Below are 6,526 nucleotides of genomic sequence, written 5' to 3'. Positions count from 1 at the left end.
GCCCTAGCATCCACTTACCTGACCAATGAATTATTTTTTAATATCATTATGGACTTGTGATCTTAATATGTTTGTGTTTTAATCAAGTACACACATATGTCATTATTTTCTCAGACATTTTTTGTTTATTTTTAATATTCAAATTATTCCACTTTTGATTAGTGGAAAGTCCTTCCTGTTGGCTATTGTGTCTTTCTGGCACAAGTCCAGTAGTCTCTGATAGTTTCCTTGTTTTCTGGTACCCAAGATATTCCAGGTTTGTCTTGTAATTTCCTGCCCTAGCCATTTCTCCAAAGGGCCCTGTTTTCTTTTCAGTTTTTGGTTTATTATTCTACTTTTTCCTTTTTAAAAAATATCATAAATCAATCATATATATAGATAGATAGATACAGATATATATCTCCATATTTCTCCTGCCTTTTTCTTAAAGTAAAGATAGCAAACTATACACATTGCTTTTTTCACTTAACAATATATCCCAGAGATAACTTTATAATAAAGCAGAATATATTGATATTTCTGATTACTTTTTACCCAGTCCCCTATTGATGGACAGGTAATATGCTTGCAAGCTTTGAAATGAAAACAAAACAAAATGAATGAAATGAAAACAAAAAAGAAAGAGGAAACCACAAAGGAAGAGACTGACAACTTTGAATTTTTAAAAAAAAAAGTTTAAACTTCTGTACCACAACAAAAACAATGAAAATAAAATAACCAAAATAAAAAGGCAAATAGAGCAGAAGAGAGGTGGTAGGGTGGAATGGAGGCTCTAAGATGCAACAACCATGGCCAGAAGACTAACATCTTTGTTATATAGAGTACTTATAAAAAATGTTTTCAATAAATAAATAAACCAACATCTGTGCTAATAAATCATACAAGTGAAAAAATTCCTAGAAACAAATATGGCAAAAGATTAAAGCCTGTGGTAATCACAGAAATGCAAATTAAAACAAGGAAAAAGTATGATTTTTGTCCATCCCAGTGATAAAATTTACAACAGTGATTATTCCTAATCCTGGTGACAGTGCAAGGAACTGATATTATTGTAGATAGTGCTTATCCACCATGTAAATCTTGAAAAACAATTTGTCAACTTGAATTAAGAGTCATAAAAAATATTTTAATACTTTGACCCAATTATCCCACATTTGGGAATTTATCTTAGGGAAATAATCTAAAAGAAGAAAGAAACTTTTCTTGGTGATGTCCACTGAGTATTACTGACATCTGAGAGGGTTCTGGATGACCTGGTGGCCCTGAGTCTACAATGCTCCTGGTGGGTGGCATTAGGGGATGCTCCTCTCCACAAGCATGTGTTTGCATCAGTTGATGTACATGGCAGCTTTGGCATTTTGGTTGAAGAATGAGTGAGTGTTCTCTAGGGAGGATAAAGATGACGACCATGGGGAATATGAGGATTTGAATCTCTACTACCATAAGACTGAGAGAAGTGGAAGGAGAAGAATTAACAAAGGACTATGTGAGACCCCACGTCCAAGCAGTGCAGCTTCAGGGCCTAAATGGTTGAGTGCCATGTGGAGCAAGGACAGGAGTATTCTCCTACCCTCTCCCCTCTGCCATAGACCAGCGGACTGTCAGGAAACAGTTCTTAGCAGTATTCCACACAGCTCCAGGCAGAGGAGGTAGTATGTCCCCATATGTATGTCAAGCATAGTGCCTCACATACAGCAAACACTCGGTGTATATACCTGAATGAGTAGAAGAATTTGAATATCCATCACCCACCTGCAGACTCTGAGAAGGAGCTGAGGCTGATCTGATTTGGTGAGGATGAGAGCTGAGGCAGTGAATGAAGAGGTGGAGGCCCAGATCTGACAATATGGTAGTTTCGGTGCCAGTGTGGCTACAACTGTGAGCATAGTGAAACTGGGGAGTTCTGCTTATATTTATAATATTGAAGTACTGGAAACAATCTAAATAGCTAACCATAAATTATGGAATGTGCAATCAATGAAAAGTTATGCAAACATACAGCATAAAAGAGGGGCGCCTGGGTGGCTCAGTCGTTAAGCATCTGCCTTCGGCTCAGGTCATGATCCCAGGGTCCTGGGATCGAGCCCCGCATCGGGCTCCCTGCTCCGCGGGAAGCCTGCTTCTCCCTCTCCCTCTCCCCCTGCTTGTGTTCCCTCTCTCGCTGTGTCTCTTTCTCTGTCAGATAAATAAATGGAGTCTTAAAAAAAAAAAGTTGCATAAAAGATGGCTCAACAGTACTCTCAATTTTCTTCTTCCTGGACACATGGAAGACTACATTTCCCAGGCCTCCCCACACTCTGCCTTGTAAGATATGGCCTCGTGACTAGGAAGTGATAAATATTCTTCTGGGCTCAAGCGTTTAAGAGCCCACGCCTGATTCTCCATCACAGTCAGGGAGAAGACTGTGTGTTCAGATGGAGGTGCCATAAGGTTCAAGGTGTCTTCATCTTTAAGGCACCACATGGTGGATAACTGCACAAGAGTCACTCAGGTCCATAGGGGGAATTGGGTAAATAAGGAATAAACTCTTATCATGTTAAGTTTCTGAGATTTGGGTGTTGTTTGATACTGAAGCACAACCTATCCTAAGAGGCAACACAGAAGATGTTTCAAAACACAATATTTAGAGAATGCAAACTGACTCTTGAGTATGGACAAAGTAAGATGTTTCAGTTACCATACTGAGGTTATGAGCGTTTCCTTTGCATTTTTCTTCTCTACTCCTAAACTTTTTAAAAAATTGTTGCTCTACTGTCTTTATAACTAAAAATAAAGTAACGTGAGGGAAGGAGGAAGAGAGGAATAAAGGAAAAGAAATTGAGAAGCCCCTGCTCCCATTTCTTGTGCTCTCATCTCTGAGCCCCAGGGCCCCATTGACTTCCTCTGAATCACCCAGCAGCCCTACACAGACAACTTTTATATGATAACAGCTATGTGTGAGCACCATAAAAGCTATATACATTATGTACACACAGAAGTCTATAAAGTAGGACACCTGGGTGGCACAGTCAGTTGTGCGTCTGACCCTTGGTATTAGCTCAGGTCATGGTTGTGAGAATGAGCCCCGTGTTGGGCTCCGTGCTCAGCATGGAGTCTGCTTGAGATTCTTTCTCCTTCTCTCTCTGCCCCTCCCACTTGTGCTCTCTCTCTCTCTTGCTCTAAATATAAATAAATAAATCTAAAAAAAAGTTGATAAAGTTGCTGCTACAATGATCATTTTACCAGTGTGGAAATTGGATAAGCAATTCAGTAAGTAAATTCAGCAAAGTTATCACTTGCTTAAGGTTATGTAGCAAGTTAGTGGCAGATCCAGGATTCAAATCTAGGGCCACCTTCCTTGTAACCAGCCTGTTCACCTCTACAACTTAGCTGACTGGTAGACCCGGAAAGAGTATGACTTTTGGAAGCTTCCCTTATCTTTCTGCTTTGAAAATCCACTATACTTTGTTCCCTGCCTCCCACATGATAGCCTGCTTTCTGTTTCCTGAGCAGAGCTAACTTTTACCTAGTGTTTGTATCTTAACCTGTTTATGAACAGAGGCAGCAGTAATAGTTTCCTATGTATGCAGTGTGGCTGCAGAGATCCATGTGGAACTGGTTGTATTCTTCTTCCCCCCAAGGCCCTGTCAAAGGAAGTGTGATGTGATGATGAGCTCTGCACCAGGCGGAGGCAAACAGAGCTGCTGAAGTCCCAGTTATGCCTCCTATGAGCTCTATGACCTTAGGCAATTCTCTTCACATTTCTGAACCTCTGGTTTCTCCTTTATAAAAATGTCATAATCTCTGCCTACTTCTTGTGAAATCCACATGGAGGGAAAAGCTCTTTAAAAAGTGTCAGTGTCAGAGAAATACCACTCCTGTTTGGCATACTAAGAACATAAAGTCTGTTTTTAGAAATATTAGTCATTCACTAAAAATATTAAAAACACAAGTGGCACAGAGAGATAGGGAAGGAGGGAGGGAGGGGAGAAGGGAAGCAAGGATAGAGAGAAAGAGAGAGAGAAAGGGAGGGTGAGCTGAGCCGATCAGATCATTCCAGTCTTTTGATGATGCCCCTGAAAAGTCCTGGTGAGATGTGGGAAGGCAGCCAAAGGGGGCGTTGAGCAAGATGAGTAAGTGGGGAAAGATTAGAGCAGGCCTGCAGAGAAAGAAAAACAAAACAAAACCCCCTTGTTTCTGGGCTTTTTTGGCTGTGCTTCTTGCCCTTGGTTTCATCATTGGTTCAACAAATATTTATTGATGTGCCAAGCAGGGTTCTGGGGCTGGATATCCAGCTTGAACAAAACACAATGCCTGCCCTCGTGGACCATACGTTTTGTCAGGGAACTGGAGAACAAACCAACAAATATGTGTAAATGTGGTATGTTAAAGATGACACGTGATGGAGAAAAGGCAGGGGGAGGTGATAGAGGATAGGATGGCTCCAGTTTTTAAAGGGTGGTCAGAGAAGTCTTCACTGAGAAGGTAATCCCATCTGAACAAAAACCTAAAGAAAGTGAAGCAGCTAGCAATGCGGCTATCTGAGGGAAGTGTGAGGCACAACAAGGAAGCCAGTGTGGCTGGGTTGAGTGGCAGACGAAGAGAGCGGTAAGGAATGAGGTTCAAGAAGAACCAGGGAAGGCAGATCAAGGTAAGGACTTTGCTCAGAGATGGGAAGCTATTGGTGGATTTTGAGCAGATGGATGTTATGAGCTAATTTACATTTTATTTATTTTATTCATTTTATTTCATTTTAATTCCAGTTAGTTAACATACAGTATAGTATTAGTTTCAGGGGTACAATATAGTAATTCAACACTTCCATGCAACACCCGGTGCTCATCACAACAAGTGCACTCCTTAATCCTCATCACCTATTTCACCTTTCCCCCCACCCACCTCCCTTCTGATAACCATCGGATTGTTTTCTATCATTAGGAGTCTGTTTCTTGCTTTGTCTCTCTCTCTCTCTCTCTTTCCCCTTTGCTCATTTGTTTTGTTTCTTAAATTCCACATATGAGTGAAATCACATGGTATTTGTTTTTCTCTGACTTATTTTGCTTAGCATTATACTTTCTAGATCCATCCTTACTGTTGCAAATGGCAAGATTTCATTTTTTATGGTTGAATAATATTCCATTATAGATATAGATATTGATAATATGCACACACATACCACCACTTTTTTATCCATTCATTTATTGATGGACACTTGGGCTGCTTCCATATCTTGGCTGTTGTAGATAATGCTGCTATAAACATAGGGGTGCATGTATCCTTTTGAATTAGTATTTTTGTATTTTTTGGGTAAATACCCAGTAGTGCAATTCCTGATTGTAGGGTAGTTCTATTTTTAATTTTTTGAGGAACCTCCATACTGTTTTCCACAGTGGCTGCACCAGTTTGCATTCCTACCAACAGTGCATAAGTGTTCCTTTTTCTCCACATCCTTGCCAACACCTGTTGTTTCTTGTGTTGTTGATTTTAGCCATTCTGACAGGTGTGAGGTGACATCTCATTGGTTTTGACTTGCATCTCCCTGATGATGAGTGATATTGAGCATCTTTCCATGTGTCTGTTGGGCATCTGTATTTCTTCTTTGGAGAAATATCTGTTCACGTCTTCTGCCCATTTTTAATTGGCTTATTTGTTTTTTGGGTGTTGGGTTTTATCAGTTCTTTATATATTTTGGATGCTAGCCCTTTATCAGATATGTCATTTGCAATTATCTCCTCCTATTCAGTAGGTTGCCTTTTAGTTTTGTTGATTGTTTCCTTTGCAGTGCAGAAGCTTTTTATTTTGATATAGTTCCAATAGTTTATTTTTTACTTTTATTTCCCTGGCCTGAGAAGACCTATCTAGAAAAATGTTGCTATGGCCGATGTCAGAGAAGTTACTGTCTGGCTCCCTTCTAGAATTGAGCTAATTTACATTTTAAAAGGATGACTGTGGTTGCTACATGGATAGGATTGCCAGATTTAGCAAATAAAATTTAATCATGTCCAGTTAAATTTGCATTTCAGATAAATGAATAATTTCTAAGTAGAAATGTATCCCATATAGTATCTGTGACATCTTTATACTAAAAAATGATTTGTTGTTTGTCTGAAATGCAAATTTAACAGAGTGTCCTGTATTTTATCTGGCAATCCTTTTTTTTTTTTTTTTTTTTTTTATCTGGCAATCCTATACATGGAGACAGATTAAGGCTAGAGGTGAAAGCTGGATCAGCTAGGGTGTTGCAATAAACCAGGCAAGAAATGAAGGTGGTTCAGACTGAGGTGAGGGGTGGTGATGGTGAGAAGCTGTTGGTTGGATTCTAGTACAGAGGGTCCCCCGTGTATTCTCTCTCTTTCTCAGGCCTTTTCTGTGAACTAGTTTGATTCATTTTGCAACCAAAACTTGGGAGGATGTGGGTGGGGGCCATTTGGCATAGGGGAAGGATGTGGGTTTAACCACAAGTTTCATATAGTTTTAGAGAATCCATGAAAATAGAATTAGTCACTCAAAGGTAGAAAGGAGCCAAAGGCCAGTGACAATCCTAAAA

The sequence above is a fragment of the Halichoerus grypus genome, chromosome 1 (assembly GCF_964656455.1).
Source record: "Halichoerus grypus chromosome 1, mHalGry1.hap1.1, whole genome shotgun sequence".
NCBI lineage: Eukaryota > Metazoa > Chordata > Mammalia > Carnivora > Phocidae > Halichoerus > Halichoerus grypus.
This window is presented reverse-complemented; position numbering follows the sequence as displayed.